Here is a 12,679-nt window from a genome sequence, read left to right on the forward strand (position 1 = left end):
ATACAAGATTTCTGACCTTGTGTTTCTTCTCTGTAAAAGTTAAACAGTATGTTACTTCATTTAAATATCTCTTATTAGGTGAACAGTTGTCTGCAGCCTTCTGTTTTGAACTGATGCAGAGAAAAGGGCTGCTTAGAAATTGAAATTGCTATGCCATGTCTTTATGATGGCTTCTGAAGACTGAGCCTAGTTTCTAGGAAAATGGAACAGATTTATGAAGGTAATCTAGCAGAGTACAATTACTTCTCTGCTGTCCTCGCGTGAATTGCTGACTGGCGGTTGATCTGAGCCATTGCCCCCATATGCATGCTCAGCCAGGCAGTCTGGACAGTAGAGCCCTCTGTGAAGTCAGCTAGCTGGCCACAGACCAGAATCTGGACTCCCAAACAAGCCTCTGACTTGAGGGAGGTTGATGTCATCTGCTTTATTCTGTGCCCCCAACCTCATTGTTCAACGTAACGTGTGGGAAATCAAGGGACTAGTTGTTAAGAAAGAACAAGGCTTTGTTTGTGCCTAAAAGGGTCACGCTGGAGGTTTTTACCGTAAATAACTTTGGAACAGTATGAAAAAAAACATTTGATCTGGCTTCACCCCCGCAGTAGTATTGTTAGGGCAGCAACTGGTCTTTCGTTCTCATTCCCCTCCCTTCCTCCCTCTCTTTCTTCCTTTCTTCCTCTCAACTCCTCCTCCTCCCCTCACCCAGTCAAGCATGATGTTTTGCTTGTGTTGAGTTAATGTAGCAAATGTTGATAGAAGCAGGAGGAGAGCATCTATCCATTATCATGCCCAGTGCTGGAAATTTTCCATTTCTAATTTTTAACACTACTTCTTTCTTTCTTTTTTTTTTTTTTTAAGGATCCTTTTTGGGATGTCTGGGTGGCTCAGTTGGCTAAGTATCTGCTTTCGGCTCAGGTCATGGTCCCAGGGTTCTGGGGTCAAGTTCTGCATTGGGCTCCTTGCTCAGCTGGAAGCCTGCTTCTCCCTCTGCCTGCCACCCCCCCCCCCCCCCCCCCGCTTGGGCTCTCTCTGTCTCTCTCTCTCTGACAAATAAATACATTTAAAAATCTTCAAAAAAAAAAAAAGAGATTTTATTTATTCATTTATTTTAGAGGAGGGGGGCAGACAGAGAGGGAGAATCTCAGGCAGACTCCCTACTGAGTGTGGATCCTGACATAGCTCAGTCTCAGGACCCTGAGATCAAAACCAGAGCCAAAACCAAGAGTCAGATGCTGAACCTACTGAGCCACCCAGGTGCCCTAAGTTTCATCACTTTGACAAGCCTTCTCAAGCAGTACTTTTGTGCTGTGCTATGTCATTGTTGTGTTAGAAATTGGAAATAATTTAGTGTTGCTAAATGCTGCTTGTAGCCTTTCTAAGTTTGATTTTGTTCTGCGAATAATCTAGATGTGATCCTTTGCTTTCAGGGATGCAACTGGTAGACTTGGTTGGTACTTGGTGTTGTTTGAAAGATCAGGGTGAATTAATTTTATGCCCATTATATATAGCTTCTAGACCATCAGTTACTTGTGTTCTTCAAGTTAGAAAACAGTGGTGACACGTGGTAGCTTACCTTTCTTGTGATGATGTGAGATGATGAAATGTCTGTGTGATGAGAAGTGAGGTGAGTGACGTAGACATTGTGAAGTAGCATTAGGCTACTGTTGATCTTCTGAACGCACGTCTGACGGAGGATCATCTGCTTCCATACTGCAGTGGGCTGCAGGTGACTGGAACCACAGAAAGTGAAACCAAGGATTTTTCTAGTCTACCATTTTTCTAGTCTAAAACTACAGCATCTTCAGTGATTTGGTCTTCTTTCTCATTTTTTATGTCTTAGGGTAATAGACCCCATGGCTCGAGATTCACTCATGAACTTTTACCAGTAGAAGGGTGTAGGCCTACAACCCCTAATCATGCACAAGTAACCCTCTCTCCCTCCCCTCCAGTGTTGGGTCCTGCATGTAGTTTATTATTTATCAGGTTAAAAAACATATGCAGGAAATGCTGGGGTCCTCCTGTGTTTCTTACTACCCCTTGTTAGCAGCTAGAAGGTGTCATGGAACACCTGCTTGGTTGGACATTTTGTATCCCTTCAGTTTCTAAATCTTACTCCTGCTTCCTTGAGAATTTACCTTTCTGTCTTTTTCTGTTTCTGTGCGGTAACCATTTGGCTCTAACTATCCCTGGGTTTAGTCATTTTAGTGTATTTTATGTAGTTTGGTTGGAAGTATGGTTAGTGACCTAAATGTTTATGGAGTTCTGAGCTGTTACTAACAAGCAGTTATCATAATAGTGCCAGTGACCGTGATGATAATAGTGACACTTACTGAGTGCTTGTCATGTGCCAGACACCGTTCCAGGCGCTTCTACCTGTATTAAATTCAGTCTTCACAGTAACTTCAAAAAGTATATGCTATTGTCCTGATAAGGAATATGCCCAAAACTTTACAGCTAGTAAGTGACACAGTTGTGATTTGAACACAGACCTGAGATCTGACTCTAGAACATTTAATCTCTTATGCTGTGCTGTCTCTCAAAGGGAGAAGAGGATAGGTGTTTCTGTTTCAGTTCATTTTTATCAGGGCACAAAGCCTCTACAAGGGATCTGATGTTTCTGAATTCCCGAGTTAGTCATTCCAGAGCTTCAGAGGTTGATAGTTATCCTGAAAATAATACGTACACTTCGTATACTCAAATGTTCTACCACAGACAGATTATAAACCTGAGGAAGACAGAGCGCAAGGAGGAGCCTATTTGAAGGATGTTACATCTTCAGATTTTCATCAGTTACACCAAAGCTGTAAGCTGATTGACCCCTGCTGCTGTGGTAGCCCTCCTGGAAATGAAGTGGTTTTGTTTGTTGTTTATTTTCTAGCATTTTCTTGGTATGGTGGGGTACGGAGCTGATTGAGTGAGGGAAAGCAATGTGTGACCTGTGCCAATACAAAGACAGACTTGCCACCTTCCCCATGCATCATGGGGTTATTTTACAGGAATAAGTATAGACTTTGTCTGAAGTAACTTTGTATATATCTCAAAAAAGTTTGTGAAAATATTTGATGCTGAGTGCCTGGGTGGCTCAGTCTTTTAAGCATCCAACTCTCAATTTTTGCTCAGGTCATGGTCTCAGGGTCATCGGATTATTGGGCTCTGCTCACTGTGGAGTCTGCTTGAGATTCTCTCTCGCCCTCTCCCTTTGCCCCTCCCACTGCTTGCATGTGCTATAAATAAATAAATAATCTTTTTTTTTTTTTTTAAACCCCACTATAATTTTAAAAAAAGAAGCTTGATGCTTTCTTGGCTCTGAGTAGACTGTAAATTTCTTTCCTTTCTTATTTTTTTTTTTGTAATTTTATTTTATTTTATTTTTCTAGTGTTCCAGGATTCATTGTTTATGCACCACACCCAGTGCTCCATACAATACGTGGCCTCCTTAATACCCACCACCAGGCTCATCCAACCCCTGACCGCCCCCACCCAAAATCCTCAGTTTGTTTCTCAGAGTCCACAGTCTCTCATGGTTCGTCTCCCCCTCCGATTTCCCCCATTTCCCTTCTCTCCAACTCCTGATGTCCTCCGTGTTATTCCTTATGCTCCACAAGTAAGTGAAACCATATGATAATTGACTCTCTCTGCTTGACTTATTTCACTCAGCATAATTTCCTCCAGTCCTATCCATGTTGATAGAAAAGTTGGGTATTCGTCCTTTCTGATGGCTGCGTAATATTCCATTGTATATATATACCATATCTTCTTTATCCATTTGTCTGTTGAAGGGCATCTTGGCTCTTTCCACAGTTTGGCGACTGTGGCCATTGTAGCTGTGAACATTGCGGGTACAGATGGCCCTTCTTTTCACTACATCTGTATCTTTGGGGTAAATACCCAGTAGTGCAATTGTAGGGTCATGCAATTGCAGACTCCTAGGATAGCTCTATTTTTAATTTCTTAAGGAATCTCCACACCGTTTTCTAAAGTGGCTGCACTTTGGGGTAAATTTCTTGAGACTCTGGAGAGATGTGTGTATATATACACTTGATTTCATCTTTCTGAATAGTATTTTTCTAAACAAATTTTTAATTTCAGGAGTTTCAGATTTGCAGAAAAATTGAAGATGGTATAGCTGCCATATTCCCCACAGCCAGTTTCCCCTAGTGTGAACATTTTACTTTAGTTGGGTATATTTGTCACAGTGAATGAGCTAGTATTGGTACATTATTATTGACTAAAGTCCGTATTTATTTAGATTTCCTTAGTTTCACTTAATGTCCTTTTTTCTGTTCCAGGATCCCATCCAGGATATATTGTATTTAGTCACGTCTCTTTGGACTCCTCTAGATTATGACAGTTTCTCAGATTTTTTTGTTTTTGACAACCTTTTGAGTTTAGAGGAATATTGGTCAAGTAATTTTGTAGGATGTCTATCTGTTGGGATTTGTCTGTTTTCTTTTTTTAAAGATTTTATTTATTTATTTGACAGAAAGAGATCACAAGGAGGCAGAGAGGCAGGCGGGGGCGGGGGGGGGAGGGAAGCAGGCTCCCTGCTGAGTAGAGAGCCTGATGTGGGGCTTGATCCCAGGACCCTGAGACCACGACCTGAGCCGAAGGCAGAGGCTTAACCCACCCAGGCACCCCTGTCTGATGTTTTCTTCATGATAAAATTGGAATTACGGGTTTTGGGGAAGCCCACAGAGGTAAAGTGCCATTTTCATTACATCGTATTAAGGGCGCATACTATCAACATGATTTATCATTTTTACTGTTGACCTTGATCATCTGGCTGAGGTAGTGTTGGTTAGGTTTTTCCACTGCAAAGTTACTTTTGTCCCCTCTGGAAGGAAATCACCGTGTGCAGCCCGAACTTCAGGAGTGAGGAGATTTGCTCGATCCCAATCTTCTTGAGAGTGCTGTTTTCTACATAAATTATTTGAATTTTCTGTGTGGAGATTTGTTCTCCTGTGTTTAATCCTTTATATCAGTATGGACTTGTGGATGTTTATTTTCTACTTACACTTTGGATTACAGTCAAATACTACTTTATTTTGTTGCTCAGATTCTTTCAACTTTGGCTATTGGGAGCTCCTTCATTTGGCTTCTATGTCTCTTTGACATACCCTCATTCTGTTTTTTTGTTTTGTTTTGGTTTGGTTTAAACTTTTTATTCATTTATTTGACAGAGAGAGAGAGAGAGATCACAAGTAGGCAGGGAGGCAGGCAGAGAGAGAAGCAGGCTCCCTGCTGAGCAGAGAGCCGGATGAGGGGCTCGATCCCAGGACCCTGAGATCATGACCTGAGCTGAAGGCAGAGGCCTAACCCACTGAGCCACCCAGGCACCCCTCTGTTTTGTCTTTGAATGCATCCTTAATCTCTGGCACTACAAAATGCAGCAGGCTCATCTGTGTAACTTTCTGCTCCAGTTCTAGGATCAACCATTTCTCCAAGAATCCCTGGTTCCTTTTATTGGGGAATGGTATTAGAAATTGAGATCTGCGTAGATAATAGTATTTTTAAGACCTTTCTTCCTAACCCCCCCCCCCCTTTTTTTTAACACACTTGCAGATTCAGCAAGTGGCCAAAAGTAGTCCCAGCCTTCTTGGAACTTTAGCAAGTCTGGGAATTCTGTGAGCAGTAAGGAGGGAGGTGGGATGGGGAGAGAGATGCTAAAGGGCAGAGAATCGGGGCACTGGAGCCCTTGTCTAGATTCTTCAGGTCCCACCTCTGCATTAGGTCAGGTACATCATTATAGAGGAACACTGAAAACACTCATTCTACTGTCTTTGTATTGTTAGCAAGGCCAAGGTTATTTGGAGAGTCTGCTATTGGGCACAATCCTTTTACAAGGACCTTCCCGATACATTGTTCTTCGTGTCTAGCCTAGTTCCAGGAAAATTATCTCTGAAGATAAATTTGTGAGCTTTCATCAGAAAACAAATGATGTGTAACCAGCTTGGTTCTCGTTGTTGTCTTTTAATGTTGGCTTCCAGAAAACTTAGAGCCAAATATATTGTGTACATATCATTTGCTTATTTCAGGTTCTTGATAGTGTAACTATTTGTTTCTTCCTCCAGGTGAACTCTATATTCTTTTAATCCTACTTGCTTTACTTACCTAGTGTTTGGGCCTAACTGCTGCTGCTGCTGCCTTTTTTTTTTTTTTTTTTAAGCTTTTATTTATTTGAGGGGTGCCTGGGTGGCTCAGGCACAGGTCATGATCCAGGGGCCTGTGGTCAAGCCCCGTATTGGGGCTCCCTGATCAGCAGGGAGCCTGCTTCTTCCTCTCCCACTCCCCCATTTGTGTTTCCTCTCTCCCTGTCTCTGTCAAATAAATAAAAATAAAATAAAAGATTTTATTTATTTATTTGAGAGAGAGCATGAACAGGAGAGAGGGAGATGGAAACTCCCTGCTGAGCCGGGAGACAGATGTGGGACTTAGGATCATCACCTGAGCCAAAGGCAGATGCTTAACTGACTGAGCCACGCAGGAGCCCTTGGGCTAAGCTTCTTAAAGATCCTTTTCTTCAAGTAGGCAGCGTATTATCTTGACTGTTTCATAGAAGAAATGAGAGCAGGCTTTAGGAGCAGGACCTGCTCAAGAACCTGTTTTCTGGCTGGGGCCTAGAATGGTCCAAGAGAATCCAGTTCTAAATGAGTTTATTTTCCCAGTGACCTGTATTTTCACTTACTTGACAGTTTCAGTGTGAGTATTCACATATTCTTGACATCAGCTACTCTGCTTATACAATTAACACTTTTTCCCTACTTACTAAGTTGTGAACTTTGGTTTGCTTTTCAGAAGGTGTTATCTAGAACAAATCTGTATTACTTCCCATTCCTTGATGTCATGTGAGCAAATTTTAATCGTTTCATATTACCTTTTTTAAAATTAAGAACTTTATAATAAATATTAGAAGTGTTTATTGTTTAAAGAAACGTAAGTACTTTTTAAAGTGCTTACAGGATGTAAAAGTGGCAGTTATTTAGCATAATACCAAAAAACGTTAGTAAAATTTAAGAAAAAAAAAAAATCTCTTAATTCTTGAGAAATCAGATGATCTTTTAAGGTGATCTATAATTAGAAAACTTTAATTAGAGGAAATTTAAAACCATCATTTCAACCTTTTAGACTTTGCCAGCTAGTCATGAGCTTGGCTCAGTTTTCTATTTCTTAATTTTAGCTACCTGCTGATTTATGTAATTACGTTGAGGTTAGTGTATTTGATTTTTTTTTTTTAAAGATTTTATTTATTTATTTGACAGAGAGAGATCACAAGTAGACAGACAGGCAGGCAGAGAGAGAGAGAGGGAAGCAGGCTCGCTGCTGAGCAAAGAGCCCGATGTGGGACTCGATCCCAGGACCCTGAGATCATGACCTGAGCCGAAGGCAGCGGCTTAACCCACTGAGCCACCCAGGCGCCCTGTATATGATTTTTTTTTAGATCAGTGGCGTGGGTCACACAGACACACACACAGATCAGTGATTTGTCTCCTAAAAAGGTGCAAAGTTATGAACTACATGGGAAACCTACTGATTCTCAGAAAAATTCTAGGATCTCAGAATGCCCAACAGTTCTTAAAAGCCTAAACTGAAAGTTAATCTGTCATGTTGCCTGCCTGGGTTTCCAGATACCTGGATGAACAACCGTCATATAGTTGTGTCTACTGAAGGTCATAGGGAGTATGGAAATGTGAAGGCCCTTAGGGAATTGTGATCATTATCACACACTTTCAGGGAGCTAATTTCATGGTAATAAAAGGTGTAGGCAGTGATGGGTCCTTTGCCTTCAACCTCTTCTGAAGCATTTGAGGCTTTGCCCTAGGATGAATCTTTAATACATTTTCTTTCAGATGTGATAGAAAGATGTCCTCTTTCAGATGTCAGATCACCAAAGCAGGTGATTCTACCGTAATTGTAGTTACTCAGTATGATGTAGCAAGGGACAGTTTAAGCAATTTTTTACCCCTTCTGAGTACCAGAGTCTTTCAGAAAAATAAGGCTCACTTCTTAGTTTATTTTGCAGAGTGCTCAGTGGAGGATTTTGCTAATGCCTTAATAAGAGTTTTCTGTTTTTAAAGACTTTTTATTTTTGAGTGATCTCTACAACTAGTGTGGGGTTCAAACCCACAACCCTGAGATCAAGAGTTGTACGCTCTGCTGACTGAGTCAACCATATGCCCCTTAATAAGACTTTCCTGACTTAAATCTAGGCTTTTTTGTAATCTAGAGAGGCTCCTGTCCTTAAATTAGTAATTAAAAAAATTTTTTTTATATATCTGTCTTATCTGTTTGAGAGAGTGCAGACACGTGCAGGAGCAGGAGGGGCACAGGAAGACAGGGAGAGGGAGAGAATCCCAAGTAGACACCCCACTAAGTGTGGAGTCCATCACAGGGCTTGATCCCACAACCCTGAGACCGTGACCTGAGCTGAAACCAAGAATTGTATGCTCAACCGACTGAGGTACCTAGGTACTCCGGGTGGATTTTTCCTAGGCTAGGTCCTTGCCTGATTTGTAGAGATGGTGATATCTTTAATGACTATTCAGTGCTGTATTCTTGACGCCGAGCCCTGCTGTCCTCCACTGGTTTCATCTACATTCAACATTTCTAATAACCGGTAAGCCTTTCCTTCTGCCTTATGAATTAAATTAGGGGCGCCTTGCTGTCTCAGATGATAGAGCATATGCGACTCTTGATCTTGGGGTTGCAAGTTCGAGTCCCACGTTCGGTGTAGAGATACTTAAAATCTTTTTAGGGGCAGGGGAAAAAAATAAAAAATAAATCTTTTTTTTTTTTTTCTTTTTTAAAGAAATAAACTAGTGTGGTCAGCAAATCTGGAAGCCTTTTTTTTTTTTTTTTTTTTTTTAATCCAAATATGCCTTGGAGAAGTTCGACATTTTCCACAGCTTTATTCATAGGAGCTAAGCCAAAGTTAGAAGTTTTAGATCAGCTTGAAATGTGAAAATCTGTTATTCCTGCAGTCTGTCTTTTTGAACGTCCTCTTTACTCTTAGGAATTGTCGTTATGCTTTTGGGAGCTGGGGGATGGGGATGTGTGAGTATCTGGTGGGTGAACAGATTCTGAAGAAAGGAAGAGTGACACCACACTGGTAACTACATATTACTTTTGAAATTTGATCAGTTCCCAGACGTTTTGCCCTGTGTGTGTGTGTTCAAGATTCTAAAGAAGTCCTTCCTTAAGCCTTTTCTTTTAATTGATTCAGGAAAAGTATTACATGAACAAGAGGCCTTTAGGAATCTTCAGGGCTAAATATTGCCTCCCCCTCACAGATGACGTAGTTATTGCTGGCCTCAGGGCTTCGCCCTCATGAGTGCCCACTGACCCCTCCATGGTGGACCCTGGTGGGCTGAACAGTGCAGCGTCCCACCTGAGAGGACCCTTCAGTGCCCTGACTTGCACTGACCCAAAGAGTCCATCCCATTCTGTTAGTCTTTCTTGGCTTCTGTGCAGTCCATTCTTTCAGCTGTTCCTTTTATAGGAAGGCAACATGGAATGTGGGAAGAATATGGATTTTTTTTTTTAAAGATTTTATTTATTTATTTGACAGACAGAGATCACAGGTAGGCAGAGAGGCAGGGGGTGGGGGAACCAGGCTCCCTGCTGAGCAGAGAGCCCGATGCAGGGCTTGATCCCAGGATCCTGGGATCATGACCTGAGCCGGAGGCAGAGACTTTAACCCACTGAGCCACCCAGGCACCCCAAGAACATGGATTTTAGACTGCTTCGAATCCACATAGACAATTACTAACTCTGCTGATGGGCAAGTTACTAAGTTTTCTCATCAATAAAATGGGATTAATAAGACAGGCCTCTCTGGAATTGTTGTGAAGATTAAATAAATATTATGTAATAAGTTAATAGCATAATTCCTTAAGTCCCTTATCCTTCCAAACCACTCAGTTGCAAAACCTCAAGACTAAATCACTTAATACTTTTTTCTTTGTTCCTGCATCCTGGCTGTTAAGCGTTGCCACTAGAAATCAGTGGCCCATAATCTCAGCTGAGACCTCAGTGCTGCCTAGCAATGCTGTGTGATTTTTTTTTTTCTTTTAAGATTTTATTTATTTATTTGAGAGAGAGAGAGAGAGTACAAGCAGGAGAGGAGTAGAGGGAGAGGGAGAAGCAGGCTCCCCACTGAGCAGGGAGCCTGACTCAGGGCTCCACCTCAGGACCCTGGGATCATGACCTCACCCAAAGGCAGATGTGTAACTGACTGAGCCACCCAGGAGCCCCCTTTTATGTGATTTTAGTCAGCTTTCTTCTTGTCTTATGCAGAGGTCAGAAGTTGGTGGCCCAGAAGGACTTGGTTCTATAGACCTCTTTTGTTTGGCCTTGACATAGTTTTTCATATGTTAGGATTGGCTGTGAGGATTTAAATTTGAGAGATTTCAAATAAAAGTTAAAATGTCTACCTTCTTCTGAAAAATTGGGTGCTCTGAAAACCCAGCGTGACATGGCAGTCATTGGTTTTTCTCTTGAGACAGGCACATCATCTCACTTTGCCAAATTGTCCGTGACCTTGTGGACCTACACGGGCCCATTAGATTCAGTTACATTGCTCACTTGATCCTTGTGGACATTGACTTTTTGGTTTTATCCTGTGGGCTCTCCCTCCTTAAAATCCCCTCAAATTTGTCCCCTTCTCCTCATACCCAAAGCTTTCATCATTTCTAACCTGGAGTCCTAGAATAGAGTCATAATCCATCTTTTCATTGCTAGTATTATCCCTCTCGAGGGACTTGTCTTCACAGTATTATCAGATTCATCTTTCTAAATTGCAAACTGAATCACATCACTCTCTTGTTTCAGATTCTTCATTCACTGCCTTTCTATTTGGTACCAAATGAAGTTTAAACTCCCTAGCATGGTGTTGCATTTCTACATGATCTGGCCAGTGCCGCTCTAGCCTCTTAACCCCTCTTTGTTTCAATTTCCTGCTGTGGAACATAAGAGAAATAATAGTTCTTACCTCTAGCATTATAATAAAGATGAAATTTAAATGCGTATAAAGCACTTGGCATAGTACTCAAGCTTGAGTAGGTGCTCAGTAAATATTTGTTACTAGTATTATGATACTCCTGTATTTTTGTTTTGTGTTTTTCTGGACCCCAGGTCTTCATATTTGTCTTTTCTTCTACCCTGAATGTTTTTATGTCCCTGTTTTTTCCCTTAACTGCAGCTCATCCTTCAGGACTTAGCTCATGGGTCACCTCTGCAGTACACTCCCCGGACCTCCGTATCCCACGGCACCCGTGCTTACCTCTGGGAGTGCACTTTTCCCGTTACAGTGAAGTCTCATTTAGACTTTTAAGTTCTTTGAAGACAGAAGCTATCTTACCTATCCCTGTATCCCAGGCATTGACAAATTAATGATCCACTTCATTCATGGCAGAAGATACTTGAGTATTATTACTACTGTTACTTTTAGGGAATTTAGAAGATGTGTCATAAAACCTTTTTTAATAAACCCCTCATTTCAAATTAGTCTAGCAGTGAAAACTATTCTTTTTTTTTTTTTTTAAGATTTTATTTATTCATTTAAGGGAGAGAGAACAGAACAACCAGGGAGGACAGGCAGAGGGAGGAGGGAGAAACAGGCTCCCCGCAGAGCAGGGAACCCAATGTGGTGAACCTAAGCACCTGAAAACTATTCTTTAGTTACTACGTTTTTCCCCAAAATGAAATGCCGTTATTTCTGACCGAAAATATACACACCTTCGTAGAAAATCGAAAGAAAGATAAAAGTATAAAGAAGTCTTAATACTCAGGAAAAAACTAGTGTCATTAAAGTGCTTTAAATGCATGATCTTTTGTGTTCTGCTCAGTTTTCACATTTAAAATCTCAGCTATAGAGACACTTGGATGGCTCAGTCGGTTAAGCTGCTGCCTTCGGCTCAGGTCATGATCCCAGGGTCCCTGGATCGAGTCCTGCATCGGGCTCCTTGCTCGGCTGGGAGCCTGCTTCTCTCTCTGCCTCTGCCTGCCACTCTGCCTGCTTGTGCGCTCTTGCTCTCTCTGACAAATAAGTAAATAAATAAAATCTTTCAAAAAATAAATAAATAAAATCTCACTTATAAAAGAATCTTACTTTACAGACAGCATTAGAACACCTAGTTTAATATAAGGAAGCTACTGCTTTTGTGTTCCATATTGCAAGTAGCTTCCTGTCTTAAATAGTGAAATGTGCCTTCTGCCAGGACAGCCATGAGCCCTAGAAAAGAAGTTGCAATGCAGTGTGTCATTCTACTGTGTCATTCCCTTGTTTTATATATGACCATTCACTTAGCAGTGTATGCCACATCATCTGCGCTTACAGGCAATTCTCTGCCAGTGGAGCAGTTTCAGTTTGGAGAACTAAAGCTAACAATCTAGAAGAAAGAAATTATCACTGGTGGAAGACAAGAATGTCTTTTTAAGGACAGATTTCTTGTTTATCCCCTATGTCTTTCTGCCACCCCATTTGACCACTGACATAATTGATGTGAAATTTGGAGTCGATCTTCCAGACTTTCTTTTCCACGCATGCCTTTTTTCCTTCTCTTTTTGCATCAGATGTCTCATTTCCATTCTCTGCCTCTACCTCTACCCCATCAAAACTTGTTTTATAGAAGAGATGTGTTTGTTTTAAACTTAGAATGTATTATTTGTTTTAGGGGTACAGGTC

At 41.3% G+C, this 12,679-nt stretch overlaps 1 protein-coding gene across 1 annotated transcript in view; it reads left to right on the top strand.

The window, feature by feature from the left end:
- TMED10 (transmembrane p24 trafficking protein 10) overlaps positions 1-12,679 on the top strand; it is a 41,077-nt gene that overhangs the window by 9,654 nt on the left and 18,744 nt on the right. The gene's annotated exons all lie outside the window — the stretch shown is intronic.

This window comes from Meles meles, chromosome 6, assembly GCF_922984935.1.
Source record: "Meles meles chromosome 6, mMelMel3.1 paternal haplotype, whole genome shotgun sequence".
Lineage (NCBI taxonomy): Eukaryota > Metazoa > Chordata > Mammalia > Carnivora > Mustelidae > Meles > Meles meles.